Genomic DNA, 15,789 nt, shown 5'->3' with positions numbered 1-15,789 from the left:
GACCAGGAAGACATTTTCTAAGTCACACTTTTTTCTACCTGTCTCCAACCATGTTCCCAGGCTTGGGTATGTGCCCAACTCCACATCAGGACAAGAATACTCAACTGATCAAATCTAATTACATTTGCTTCCCAACTAAATTTATATCACCTTCCCCTCTTGTGAGGGAAATGTCCCCTCTTGGGTCCTCAGCATCTGATTATTGCAGACCTAATTGATTTGCGACATTTCATTAATAAAGTTAACTAAAACTAATTATACAGATTGAATAAAAGTTTCTTGTGAAATGAATTATTCTATTTAGCTTAAGGGTTCTTAATTGTTAGAATGAATTGCTGAGGCGGACTGCAGCATTACTTTCTCTTGGGATCTCTGCCTCTCTCTGTCTCTCTATATATACCAACTGTGTGTGTGTGTGTGTGTGTGTGTGTGTGTGTGTGTAAAACCAATATGGATTGATGGATAGTGATACCATAGAAACTGAAAAAAAGGAAAAAAAAGATTAAACATGAAAGTTAAATATATCAAAACATCCTTCTAAGAAGGTGAAAATCACAAAATAGGTTGCATATAAATTTCTTCATTTTAAGATGTTAAATTAAGTCTTATGTTTGTCATATAAAGGAAGCTAAAATCAATTTTTAAATGTATTGACATTTATTATATATAGTGTAAATTTTCCTTTATTTAATTGTATTTCTTACCCTTTAATTCAGATGCTATATGTCTAATTCATCCCTCTAATTAAATCTAAATTCTAGCAGAAATCTAGGGGAAGCCTATCTAACTACTTTAATTGCCACAAAATAAGTAGATGCATTATGGGTCAGTACTTAACACAGGGCTATTTCCAAAATTCCCTATTTGTTCAGTTGTCTACAATTAAATATGGTCTATGTAAAACAAAGATGAGCATTCATTAATAGGTTTAGAGTTGAATAACATATGGTTGGGCCCTTAGTGTCATAGAATAATCTTATATATCACATAAGAAGCTGTTGTCATTAATGATGCAAATTTCATCACTTTCACACTGCCAAAGCAGGTTGGATTTCCTCCTTCACATCATTAGTGGCATCATTAAAGAAGATACTCAGTTGTTTTATCCTCCTGCTCTGTACAGTGACTGCACTGGAGAGACCAAGAAGCAGCAAAAATGCCCAAACCTTTCTCCCTCTTTGGCCTGGAGAATCGCTGAAGCGCCGGGTTTCAGACTTTAGGTCAAAAGACAGCCTTTACCCGCTGCCTGGTTTTGTCTATAGTGGCTTTGTTTACTTTTTATGGTGGCCCATGCTGTGTGCAGAAGTGTTTTGATTTTTCCTCAGATAAGAGGAAGAGGAAGGCTGCTCCTGATGGATTTTGGACCTGCCCTATGACATTGTTTCTGTCATCCCAGGGACACCCTGGACAAGTCCAATATTTTGTTTAAATTCTGAAAAGGTGTCAAAGACCTACTTCTGGATAACTGGTTACCTTCCACCAGGTCTCCACTGTACCATTACATTTCTGAGATATCCTAGATCTTTCTGGAACTTAAAAAAATGACTTCTATATATCTAAATCATCATAAGAGTCTTAAAAGGAATGATTATCTAGTCGAAGGGAGAGGATGACAACACCTTGGGTAATAGTGAAAAGTGCTGGCAAGCAAAACAAAACCTCTAATTTTGGTTTTCTGGGCTCTTTTAAGTGTTAAAAATATGAATGGTAATCCAATTTAAATTAGAATCTTTTAAATAGTTGTAAGACAAGTATATCTGGCTATATTATTTAAACCTAGGAACAATGTTAATGTAGATAAACTGTGTGAATAACAGCTTATTTGGAGTAAATCTGTTATTCTATAAAGAAAGCTATTTTTTTGTTTTTTGAGGGAAAAAAACCCACTACAAATGGCTAACCTTTAACTTTGCCTTCTTTTCATTTGTAAGACTCTGGGATTCATATTTAACAATTCCAAACTCTGTCCAAACTTCTATTATCAATGTTTTCATTGAAAAATGATACTATTAAATGAGTAAAGAGAATATTGCCTGGCTACTTATATGCCTTTTTCATATTAGTTATATAGATATTTCAATTCTTTGATGCTTCAATGTCTCAAAGATAAATTTGTTTTTAATTTCTTGCCTTGTGTAACATACAACCATTAGTCTAGGAACCAAATTTAAGTGAACTACTAGGTATAAGTGACTGAAAAGTAATTGAGACTGATGTTAAATAATGGGGTTATATTAGTGGAAAATGAATACACTATATAAGGGGTGACTGTTAATTAAAAATTAAAAATAAACTTGTTATATGTGATATATACAATTTTGAAATCAAAATGGAGACTATTAATATATTACATATTTCCATAAAAAAAGAAAAAAAGAAAGAAATGGCCTAATTATTTTGTTTGGTTCTCCAATTGTTTAAAAAACATAAATCAGCTTTATTTAACCAGTACAATCTATCATTGTAGAAAAAATAAAATCTTACAGAATATAAAGAATAAAGAAAAACTATTAGTCTTTAAAAATGATCCTACATCTTTTCCAGTGTTTATTTGGAAATGTCAGTGATTCAGATGAAAAAGTCAACATAACTGTTACCACTTTTCATAATTTTTAAGGAAACAGAAACCTCTAACTTCAGAAGATTACATAAAATATTTAAATAAATAATTAAAATATTCAATCCCATATATTTAATATAATAATAAGCAGGAAAAAGAAAAAGGGGCCTGTGAGAAATATATGCCAGATAACCTACAACTAAGAAAATTAGAATTTAAAAAAATATTTTGAAATTTCCAAATAAGTATAAAAGAGCATAAATTTTCTTACCAAGTAGCAATGAAAGACTATTGCATTACTAATAATTTGTTTATATCAGTACTGTCTTAATAACTTTCTATAATGAGGGAAATATTTTATATCCATGCAATACAGTAGCCACTAACTACATGTGTCTATTGAGAACTTGAAATGTGGCTAGTACAAATGAGGAATTGAATTTTTAATTTCACTTCTTATAATTAATTTAAATAGCTACATGGGGCAAGTGGTTACTGTATTGGACAGTGCATGTCTATAGATTTTAAGCCACTGGATATGGTCTTCGTTCTTTTATTATGTCCTAACCAGGTTTTCCCCATTTATCATAAGTAGATTTCAGCCTAAATATTTTTGGTTCTGTAAAACAAGCTCTGAAATGCTGTTTACACATTACTGGTTTAAATCAATAAGAGATCAAAGTTCTGTAGTTGTAAATTGGTGAAAGTTTTAAAGTGACAATACGAAGTTCAGAAGGCCCTTAGAAAACACTTTTTTACTGCACTGTAATGACGGTGGATTGGAATGGGGCCTTGGAGAGTCTTTCGCAGGAAACCAAAGACAAAGTTGCTAGTTAGTAGTACAATAGGTATGGCATTAGTTCTTTAACAAAAAGTAACTTAATATTAAGCATGTTTTACTGAATTCATCTGAAACAAGTATTTATAAAAGTTTAAAATTTTACAGAATGTTTTCTTATTTCTAAGCAAAGTGTCATAGTTATTTGGTAAGTTTGGCTACAAAAGTGTGAATGTTAAGAAGAAACCAATATATAGGAGAAGAGAGTCTGGTTTAAGAATCATTTCCAGCAGGAACCTGCCGTATAACTGATGTGATTCTTCCGCTTTAAGGCTGATGGGGTATTATGGACAAAGAGCTCCTTCTGTTCAGTACTCTTAGGGTGTAAAATGAAGCTTCCAGTCTTAGTGTCTTCCTAACTAGGACATATATTTTAATGTACTTTTTCCAGAGCTGGATTTTTGCTGAAAGTATACATGGCCCAGCTTTCTAAGTTTAACTACACCTCACAAAAAAACCCCTAAAGAGTTGTAGTGGCAGAACTCTGTAGAATGTTACTATTTTTGTCTCCAAGATTAAGGCAGTCCTAAATAGTTTCCTAACACCAGTGTGGAGTGCCTTCCAGCAAGTTGTTCCTACTTGTCAATCAAAAAGACTAGTCATATCTAACGTATGTCTGCCCATCCACCACCCATCTATCTGCCTTCTAGTTTGATAAAATTCAACAGCAATATATTCAGAAGGGACAATCTACTTGTTTTATTCTCCTTGGAGGAACTAGGGAGTGTCTCCCTTATGATTTTGGGAAGCTGAGGGCTTGTTCTTTGAGCTGTGTTTGTGTCAGCAGAAAAAAAAAGGTCCTGATAGCTGAGTAAATCCAGGAGTCTTTTAATGAAAAATATCATACAGGCCCATGTGATAGGAGTTGCATCCATGCAGCAGTCCCCAGCTGCCCTCCTGGGTTCTGAGTATAATGCCTACTATGTGACTCTGTGGGATGCATGGCTACAATGAGGGGTTGAACTGATGGGAATTAAAGGGTACCTCTATATCCAATTTCAGAGTCCTTTTCCCTATATCTTCTTGGGGTAAGGGAGACTTTTGTAAGAATGAGACACTGAGACATTTGCATTTTCTGAAGGTGAGCAGGTAGTTTAAAGTTATGGTGTTCAGATATATGCTTCTAGAAGTGATGGAGTTCCCGTGGTGGCGCAGTGGTTAACGAATCTGACTAGGAACCATGAGGTTGTGGCTTCGGTCCCTGCCCTTGCTCAGTGGGTTAACAATCCGGCGTTGCTGTGAGCTGTGGTGTAGGTTGCAGATGCGGCTCGGATCCCGCGTTGCTGTGGCTCTGGCGTAGGCTGGTGGCTACAGCTCCAATTCCACCCCTAGCCTGGGAACCTCCATATGCCATGGGAGCGGCCCAAGAAATAGCAAAAAGACAAAAAAAAAAAAAAAAAAAAAAAAAAAAAAAAAGATAGAAGTGAGTGCCGGGGCATCACAGAGCCCGAATTCCCCATTTGGTGGCTTAACGAGAAAGCACAGCCATTTCTTCCTTGCCTCCTAAAGCCCTACATAGTATGAAAAGCACTGCTTAGAACATTACCTATGACCATGAGGAAATTCTTGCTGAGAGGTTGCAAATCTCTCACATAGTTTATCATCAATCCATGAATATCTTGGTAATTCTGACACTATTTATATTTAAAATCATATAAATATATGTGTTCTTAAGCTGCCTATTGGAAGGGATAGTGTAATAGGAACTTCATTCTTTTCTGCTTCCTCAGTTTTTGTCACCTGATAAAGGTGTATTTGGCTTCTTATGCTACTTTCACTGTTGTTAAGGGAAAATTACTGACAGATGCCCGTTATAGGTATAAGACATTTACCTGGATGTAGACCTTCTGCGATGACTTCAGTGACTTATTCAGATAAAAACCCGGCCATTTTAGACCAATTTATCATGTATCAAATCTGGAAAGAAAAAAAAAATTAATGTGATTCACTGAATATGGTCAGAGTTTTTATTTTCTAACTTATAAAATAAGCATTAACACTATATCTTAAGAATGTTTTTTGAAGGGAATGAAGCCATCTATCTGGTCCATATCAAGAACATATTTTTTCTTATATACAGTTAGGCTCTACTAAGCGACTGTCTGTCTGTCATGGAACCTCGTCATATTCCTGCTTACAGTCAACATCTTCCCCTCATACCCTTTTAATTTTTTTTTTTTTTTTTTTTTGGTCTTTTGTCTTTTTTTGTTGTTGTTGCTATTTCTTGGGCCGCTCCCGCGGCATATGGAGGTTCCCAGGCTAGGGGTTGAATCGGAGCTGTAGCCACCGGCCGCGTCTGCAACCTACACCACAGCTCAGGGCAACGCCGGATCGTCAACCCACTGAGCAAGGGCAGGGACCGAACCCGCAACCTCATGGTTCCTAGTCGGATTCGTTAACCACTGCGCCACGACGGGAACTCCCCCTCATACCCTTTTAGATTAACGCTAGAGAAGGAGAAAAAGAATGTTTTGGAATAAAAAATAGTACAATCTTTTAAGGAATTTATGTAGACATAACTATTAAATAATTTAGAAATATCCTAATAGAGTTTTACTTGTGAACCTGTAGTTAAACTTTGATATGTGATACTTTTTTAAAATTTATATATATATATTTTTTTTTATTTTTATTTTTTTTTGTCTCTTTGCTATTTCTTTGGGCCGCTCCTGCGGCATATGGAGGTTCCCAGGCTAGGGATCGAATTGGAGCTGTAGCCGCCGGCCTACACCAGAGCCACAGCAACGCGGGATCCGAGCCGCGTCTGCAACCTACACCACAGCTCACGGCAACGCCGGATCATTAACCCACTGAGCAAGGGCAGGGACCGAACCCGCAACCTCATGTTCCTAGTCAGAATCATTAACCACTGCGCCACCACGGGAACTCCGATTCTTTTTTTTTTTTAATAGAAAGTTTATACAAGTGTTAATGTATGATTATTTTGTATGATTATCTTGAAAAAAATCGTTTTAAAAAGTTTTTTTCTGATTTAATTTTTCATAGGTGTAATACATGCATGTGATATAAGTGTCAAGTTGCACAAAAGTATAAAATACAAGTACATGTAATATTCCTAACTCTCTAATTGTCTCTTCAGATCCACTTCCCAGAGATACTACTAACAGTTTCTTATGTACCCCTCTAGGACTTTTAAAAATGTAAATACATACATAATAAATGTATATATCCATGTTTCTGTCATTTTACATACCATATATTCTGTCTTTTGCTTTCTTTTTTCAAAAAATTTAGCTAGCAGAACTCTCTATATTATTAGTATATAGAAATTTATCTCATTCATTTTGAGAGCTCTGTAGTATTCCATTCATTGCACTGAAATTTGATATTTTATTTAACTAGTCCCTATTATGAGCTTAAGGTTTTCTTTTTTTTTTAATTTTCCCTTTTTGGATGCTTTAAAAAAGCCTCAATGATGATCATATTTACACATATACATTTTTGTACTTACAAGATTATATGGGTAGAATAAGTCCCAAACATAACTGTTGACACATATTGTTTACACGCTAAGTTTTTGAAAGATACTTACTTGTCCTCTATAAAGATTACATGAATTTATGATACCAAAAATCTAGCTTGTATCAAATCCTAATTTTTTTTCTCAGCCTGATAAGTGAAAAGTATATTTGTTTTGGTTTGCATTTTTTTAGTTATGAATGAGGTTGAATTTGTTTTTGTTTTCTTATTTTTTTTGTAATTATTTTTCTACTAGTTTGCCCAGACATGGCCTTTGCTCATTTTTCCATTGGATTGTTCATTGTTTTTCATTTTAAAGAGCTCATGCTGGAAACTGGCATTTTACATGTAATGTGTGACAAATAGCTTTCCCAAGTTCTTGTTTATCTTTTGACTTAATTTATGGTGCTTTTTGCTGTACAAATATTTTAGTTTTTTTATATAGCCAAATTCATAAAATTTCATTATAGAGTTGGGATTTTTTTAAGTAAGAATTTTTTTAAGTTAAGGAGTCCTTCAAGAAGACTGTGTAGAGGTTCCTTTTTTTTTTTTTTTAAACAACCATGTACACTGGCTTTATTATCACATTGTGATACAGAAGGATTTTGGCATTAGAGGGATCTATTTTTATCCCTGTTTTTTGGTGGTTTTGTTGTTACAGCAAAAATTTTCTCCTTAGATGATTTTTCGTATAAAATACCAATCTGGTGTAAAATCCTACTCCTATAAGGCTCTCATGTATTATAGGAAAAAAAAAAAAAAGGGTGATTTGCCAGTATCATTCTCTAGATGGTAATAGTGGTTGTCTATGATCTGCAACCTAAAGTGTGAGAATGAAAGGAAAAGAAATTCCAAGATAAACAGAAAGTATGGAGTATAATAGAGGTTCATTATAGAAAATTTTGACAGTACATGCAAAAAAAAAAAAAAAAAAGAGGGGGAAAAAATGTCACCCTTGATCTTAGCCTTGATCTTAATAATCCTCAAAAGCTTTTAAGATTTGTTATATATTTTTCCAAGTGTTTCTTATCTGGCTCACAGTTTTGCAGTCATTTTAAAACTATATTAGTGATTTTACTTACAAATCAGTGCTACTGTAATGAAACTATTTTCATGAGAACACCAATGCCCCAAGTAAAACCTTAATGGCACTTTGACAAGAATCTTCCAAACACTTATATACACACATAGGCTTTCACCTGATTTATATTTATTACACTGCTGTATTCACTTGTGATTATCTTTCCTTGTCATTTTATATTTTAAATATATTAAAATACGTAATGATTATATAATATCCCATCATATGGCTTAACCGAATAGGAATTTAAAAGAACAGTTTTGTGTTTCTCTCAGAAATCCATTCTGTTAACGGAGTAGATCAAACGCTTGGACACATTCAGGAAATCATTACGTAGGAATCACATCAGATTCTTTTCCATTCCTGATAAAGTGGCAGCAATTAACTGTGTGAAGGTTAAATGCTGGAAGACATCATGGTACAGTGTGTTTTATGTGAAGTGACATCATTTGAATGGAAAGAGAATTAGATTATTAAAGCTGGGTTAATGGAACATTCTTGTTCTAGTGGCATACCACATAGATTTAGAAGCATTATAAGATGCATTTGAATTATATAACAAGAAGAGTATGGATCAAAAAGTGAAGCAAAGCATATGTGGTGATAGAACTATAAATGTATGAAGTTTACTAGAAGAAATGCTGAGATTTTTAAAAAAAATTATTTAGGAAAAAACCTGGTGTTCCCATTAAATTCAACCATAGTCACAGATATTTGGGCTTAGTGAGACCACCTGGACTATAAAGTGTCATAAGAGAATCACTGGTACTTTATCATTTATTAGCACTAAGAAACTCTGCCTGCTATATGCAGGATGTCTACTGCCATGAGTTCCCCTCTGAGCCCTCACTGCTTGGCTTTATGGCATCTCTGGGTTGATTTTGCTCTCAGTCATAACTTACAAGCTAGACATTGTACTGTTAGTTTTGCTGAAAGTTCTAGATCTAAGCAGCAGGTGAAATTCTGTCTCCCAAGGATGTCCCTTTATCATGGAGAAAATGGTGGTTGCTCAGTTTCAGTGACACACCTCTCCTCTCAAACATGATCACAAGGAACCCAAACTCACCTCAGTCTTTTGATCGACATCAGTGAGCCCCTGTCAAAACCACAGACATTTGACCAGATCCAACTGACTGCTCTCAGAGAATCTACATGCATTGGAAGAAATCTTTCAGAGACTAAATCATTTGGGGAGTCACTGGCTTAAAATGTCATGCTTGCTTGCAGACTGACTGGTTGGTAATTATATTCAACTAAAATTTTGTAAACTGTGCTTATAGATAAATCAGTGTTTATAATAAAAGCTGAAAGAGTAATAAAGCTGAACAGTTTATGTATGTAGGAAATGGCTTATTAAACTCAAGAGAGAACTTTTTTTAAGTTCATCAGAACACTGAAAAGTAAAAAGTAAATTTCAGATAGGTTATGTGAAAAAATAGAGGTATCAAATCTTAAGTTTTAAATAATGGGCCATCATGGCTTTTGTATTTATTTCCTAACTAAAGAAGGAATTTCTAGAACTCTTCATTATTGCGGTTAAAGGTAAGATGATAAGCAAATGTTATAATGAAAATGCAATAGATCTTGTTTTTTCTATGAGGGAATAATTTGATTTCTAATTATAACTTTAAATAAATTCTTAAGTAATTAATTGGCCTTAAAAAGCAAGAAATCTAGTGTAGAGCAGACAATGTGAATGGCAGCTCAGAGCACAGGAATCAAAATTTGTGTTTAAATCTCAACTCTACCAGTTATCAAATTTGGAGATGCTATTTATCTCCTTACTACTCAGTATCCTGACCTATAAAATAGGGATTAGGCTGTGACTACTACACGGGGATGTTGTGAAAGTTAAACATGATATTTAAAGACACATTATATGTGCTCAATAAATGTTATCTTTACTAAAAGTGTTACTTTTTTGGGGGGTCTTTTTAGGGCTGCACGCACGGCACAGGCACACGGAGGTTCCCAGGCTAGGGGTCGAATGGGAGCTACAGCTGCCAGCCTAGGCCACAGCCACAGCAATACCAAATCTGAGCCACATCTGCAACCTATACCACAGCTCACAGCAATGCTGGATCCTTTTATTATTCAGGTATCAAACCTACAACCTCATGGTTCCTAGTCGGATTCGCTTCCGCTACGCCACGACGGGAACTCCAAAATGTTACTTTATTAAAAAGCCAAGAAAATAACTTCTAGGTAATTATGAACAAGCCAGAGGTACTGTCTACTTGTACCTCTCTAGCTTTAATGTACATTTGAATCATGTGGAGATTTTGTTAAACTACAGATTCTAACTCAATGGGTCTGGGTTGGGTCTGAGAGTTTGCAGTTCTAATAAACTCCCAGACGATGTCCATGATCCTAGTCTGGGGACCTTGACACCTGAGGTAACTGTGGATGGTTGCTTCTAATTTCTAATAGATGTGGTTCTTGATAGGGGGAAATGGGGAAAGGAGGGAAAAGAAAAGTACAGACAATATGTAGAGATTTAAAATGCTCCCCAAGTGATTGTCATATGCTTGTCTTACTGCTCCCTAACATTTGAAGAACTGCTGATTTAATATTTCCACCTTTTATTCTTTTGCATCTCTCCTTTTCTTACTCTTTTTCTCTACCTCTCCCTTGCCATTACAGCTTTAGACCAAAAACATGGTATTAATATTTTGTTCCTCAATTAGTGAGACTAAAGCATCAATATTAAGTCATTTTATTGTGTGTAATAGGAAATGGTCTCTCTCTAACATTTCTCTTCTACAATATAAGGACCTGAAAATGTATTTTATGGTCTATAATTTTAGCCACAAACAAACAGGCAGGAAAGTGACTTGTGGAGCATTTAGTAATAGAATACAAGGATGCAGTTGGGTGTGGTGCACACCATCAAAGGAATTATAACCCCATGGGGAAGGGAGAGTTGTGGTGGTTATTATTAAAGTAGCCAGAATCAAACAATGTAACCACATTAGACATTATATCTGGTCTGAAAGGTAGGAGGAAAGAGGTTGTTTTTTTAAATGACTTCCGATCCCAGTGGCATTGAGGTGATTAGAGAGACCCATATCTAAATATGTACTTAGCTTGACCAACATCTCTCTTAGGACAAAGACCATTTTTTTTTTAAACTTTGGTGTGTCCTTAGGGCCTAATATCACTCAGATTATTGTATTCCCTCTGTATCTTCTACTTTTGTTGATATTTCATAGATATAATTCTTCATTTTCTAAGTTAGATAAGAGGAGCTTTGATTAATATAAAATGGGAAATAGCTAAGGAAAATTTAGATAGCAAATTAGCAATCACAAACCAAATGTGTATGCTCCAATATTCTTATTCTGAAGTTAGTCACAGTACTTTACTTCATTGATCTAAATGAGATCTTAACATCAGATGATGAAGAACAAAGCAGCTTCTCTATGTATAAAATGAACAAGAAATCACATTAATGTTGACCCAAACTGAATGAGTATTAATTCTATGATTTAAAATTTTAAGGACATCTAGAATTGGGACTTGGAATATGAAAGCACAGTGGGATTATTGAAAATGAAGCATACCTACTTCTTACCCATTTTCCAACTTGTAAGAATTAGAAAAGTAATTAAATATGAGATTGGCAACACAATTTAAAATATTTTTGAGTATAGGAGGAAAAAACAAATAATAATTAGCAGATTCTAGACAATTTGTTTCTACTTGAGACATTTAGATGATGTACCTGTTTAGAAACCAACCAAAAAGCATTTTCTAAATTGAGCTATAAAAATAAGGTTATATAAAGCAGTGGTACAGTATTTACAATATGTAGTACATTCTTTGTTGGTAAAACATTTTGAAAGAAATTTTGATTTTTATATTAAGGGCATTCCACCCTTGCTCCCGTGATTGCTACTATGAAGGGATAGAATCAAAATCAGAAGGACTTTTAATATTTATACAACTATGTCTAGTAGCAAGATTCACTTGTGATTTTTATGATTGTTCTAAATATGTACTTTACTTTCTAATTGTCAAACTTGTCATTAAAGTAACCACCAACTGGTAAAATATCTGGCAAGTTTATGGCGCTTTAGATTTTTTTTTTGGGGGGGGGTCTGTGTTGTATTTTAGAGCTTTTATAGGATAATGGTAGTCATATGCCAAATCAATTGAATATTAACTTAAATCCCTATAAGATACTCCTTGATTTAAGATGGCTCTGTATATTCATTGAGGAGTCGAATTTTGGTAGCTAAAAAATTATATCATGAATAAAATAGAAAATGTAAAGTGATACCTAAATTTAGGCTGGAAACGGAACAAAATTTACTTTTGCTTATGGGAGCTTTATTGTGCTATTTTAATAAGCACTTATGTGAAAAGAAACACGACTCATGTAATCCAATGACTTCAGGCAATTTTGAAAGAGAAACCTTATAACATTTAGAAGAAAAATAATAGGACTTTCCAATGGCGATGGGTTAAAAAGCTGATTTTTCCAGTTGGTAGTTAACAGGGAAGAAAAGAGTTCTTAATCCACCTTGGATACCTCGTCATATTTTGTGGCTCTGTCTGTATATTTGTTTCTTGCCACAGAAGACAGCTTTTTAATTTTCCCAACACTTGGAACTTCAAACTTCTAAATAAAATTCTCAATATGCTAACCTACTTGGGATACTCTATGGCATTGCCCAGTTATAATCAAGTGGGAAACAGACTAGGTAAACTAGTAAGCTTGGGGCTTAAGACTGGGAGCCTGTATGAGATAGCCAAAACATCTAAGTGGGATTGGACTTGATCTTGGTCTCTATAACAAATCTGAAAGCAAAATACCACAACTGTCAGCTGCTTGAAAAGGACACTCTGACAGCACAGATAAAACAATAGGAGACATGCATCATGCATTTTAACTAGGAGTTTCAAACTCCTTCTCAGCTAAGTATTTTACCTGGGCTTTGGGTAAACAGCAGATTAAATTTTCTTTTATTATTTTCCCTCTAGCATAGGGCAAGCAATTGGTCATAGAAAAACAACAGTGTAATAAGCACCAGCAGCAACAAAAAAAGCAAAGTTATATATACATGTATACAAACAACTTTTTACTTTTATTTACTCAAACTAGGTCAATAAAAAAGGAAGAAACCTGAACAATCCACAAAAATCACAATTCGAACACTGAAGGAGGGTGAGAGAGAGGAAAGATTTAAGCTCAGAGCTCTTGGGATGCAGAGCATTGCCAAAGCAACAGTTGACTGAAAGATACTTTATAAAACTCAAGGAAGACAAGTCTTCCTTTGGCATCAGTAGAACAAAACTAGTTTTTTTCTGAGTTAGATGATGGAGCAGTTGATTCAGTATAAGTTCAAAGAAAAATGGAGCTAGAAATCAAGGCCTCATGATGGGTACAAAGAACAATGAACGCAGGGAAAAGGGGGTGGGGGAACAGAGTGGATAACAGACTTGACAGTAATAATCATGAAACCAGTAAGTGTGGAGTAACTTGGAACCACCCCCCGAGCCTTAAGCCGGGTTGTAGGAACCGCCCCCAGTAAGTTGGGGGATGGACACTGGACCTAATGATTTTCCAGAGCAGATCATTTACCAGGAGAGCTATTTAGATAGTTCTGAGGACCACAGACATGTGATAAAAGGGTAATTATCTTAGACTTTTATTTTTTAAGCAATAAGTAGGAAACAAAAGGAATCAAGGAATTTTATCACTGGAGGAAAATGTACAGGCAGGGACTTGAGGTTCAGAGTTGTGAAATAACTAATAGCACATGGCCAGCTAAGTGGGAGTCTCCTCGTCCAGCTCCCTGTGCTTCCCCGCCCCTGCACTGTCTTCCAGAAGGGTGGTGGAATCTACCACAGCCTGACGAGAGATTACCCACGTCGGGCCTTTAGAGCTAGAGAAACACTACAGGGGACAAGAGAAACATGCAGTTTCCTTTTTAGAGAAGACTTATAAAGGCATTACAGCTTATGCTAAGGACTAAAAAATGTTCAAGGACCCAGGATCCTTGGGTGATAACTACCAAGAGACACATGTTGGGGATGAAGCACCTTTAGAAGGAGATACAAGCTTCTCAAAAAATTTATTCGACAGAGCTGCAAGGGTGCCAGATTTCCTCACTGTTATGTTCTCTTTCCCAAAGGACACTAGAAGTAAATGTAGCTAAGATGCAAATGTGATCCCAGGGGAAATTGAGCACCCAAACTTTCACCAAGGAGAGAGGGCTCCAGAGACTGCTAGTGGGTGTTTAATTCTAAATGAGGCCATCAGCACAGATTAGGTAAAGAGGCCCCAGATGGGTTCATCCAGGTCTCTAAGGGCTGCCCAAAGTAAGGTCAGGAGATGCTTTCCGAAAGACTTGCTGAGGTCTTTTAGAGACATAGTATCTGGCACTGTGAAGAGACTGGGCTGGACATTTAAAAGAACTGGAGAATGGGGTGCTAGGTAGAGGGGTGATTGAAGGAAAGGAGCCAGCAAGAGTTTCTGTTTAGTCTTGGGAGCTGAAGAGCTTCTCCTAAAATCCCCTCAGTTAACAAATATATCCTGGCCAAGGCTGTGGGGATTGAGGTGTGGAGAAGCCAGTGTATTTTCCCTCTTCCCTCCCTAATTTGATGAATCAGAGGACCTGGGAACACCTGAGGTGGGGCTCTGCCAAGGACCCAGTGATAGGGTTTTTGGAGAGGGGTTTGGGGGAGGTGAGCAGTGCTGGTGGTTGGCCTGGGAAATAGAGTGTGGGGACACTCTTCATTTCACTTTTTGAAGTAGCATAACTCTTAAATGGACACCCCAAGGAATTATACACCCAAGTCACAGTTAAAAGACAAGAGTTAGCTAAAAGCCTCAGGAAGAAAGTGTACTTGGTTGCATCCCAATTCTACAGATTCCTTGCTAGTACTCGATAGAGTCTGGTCAAATCAGAATGAAATTTCCGGTGCGTGAAGCAAACAAGCTCAAACTATTTCTTCTCAGCCCAGGCGCCCCTCATTGATTTGTGGAAGGGCCTCCAGCTCCGGGTGGGTGGGTGCCAGCCAGAACTAAGCTCTCTCTTACCTTCGTCTCTGGGAGCCTCCTGGCACAAAGCCCACAGTTGAAACCTTGGCAAGAAACTGACTGCCCCGTCCCCCCACCCCCAAGCCCGAGCCACTCACCCGCACTCGGGACGCTGCGCCCAGGTCTGCTGAGCTGGAGACTCTGGTATGGGGTTTGGGTGCGCCGCCTTGTCCGGCTGGGCTGTGCGCCCTCACTCCCGGGGTCCGCTCCGGCTCCTCCCCATGGATCACCACCTCGGGCCAGCAGAGCTGCTAGTCCTGTGTCCGCACAGGCACTCTGTCGCCCACTGCCTCCGGCCCGTGGCTGTCAGGCGCTGTAATCATTCTCTGTGAGGCAGCTCCAAATTTATAGCGAGGGGCGTTGCTGCTCTGTGAGTTCCTTGGGCGAGGCTCGATTTTGCACTCCCTCCTCCTCCGCCCCGCCCGGGAGACCCCTCTAGGCCCAACCCCCTTTCCTCTTCAGATGCTGACGGAAGCGGGATGATGCCACAACCATCCCCGTGTCACTTACTAGATCTGTGAGTACCTGGCTCAGAATCTGGCACTGAGGGAGGGAGTGGAGAAATAGAAGAGAGCTAGGGGTGCAGGAGGAGCCATTCACACTGAGATTGATGTTCCCTACTTTTTTTTTTTTCCAGACTTGGGAAACTTTTAAGGACGAATTAGAGAACTTCTTTCTCTTCCCTGGGAATAACTCAAACTTAGACAGTACCATTGTGGATCATAGATCCATGCCATAGATTAATTTCAGGGTTGTTACAGAGTGAAAGGGTAGACATTCAT

At 36.9% G+C, this 15,789-nt stretch overlaps 1 protein-coding gene across 1 annotated transcript in view; it reads right to left on the bottom strand.

The window, feature by feature from the left end:
* Window positions 1-15,522, bottom strand: part of AGTR1 (angiotensin II receptor type 1) — a 45,445-nt gene extending 29,923 nt beyond the window's left edge. Inside the window, exons 1-2 of the mRNA XM_003132469.4 lie at window positions 15,106-15,522; window positions 5,231-5,315 (exon numbers count right to left, since the gene is read on the bottom strand). The gene's annotated coding sequence lies outside the window, so the exon portion shown is untranslated. The remainder of the gene's footprint in view (window positions 1-5,230; window positions 5,316-15,105) is intronic.

This window comes from Sus scrofa, chromosome 13 (assembly GCF_000003025.6).
Source record: "Sus scrofa isolate TJ Tabasco breed Duroc chromosome 13, Sscrofa11.1, whole genome shotgun sequence".
In the NCBI taxonomy this organism is placed as follows: domain Eukaryota; kingdom Metazoa; phylum Chordata; class Mammalia; order Artiodactyla; family Suidae; genus Sus; species Sus scrofa.
This window is presented reverse-complemented; position numbering and strand designations above follow the sequence as displayed.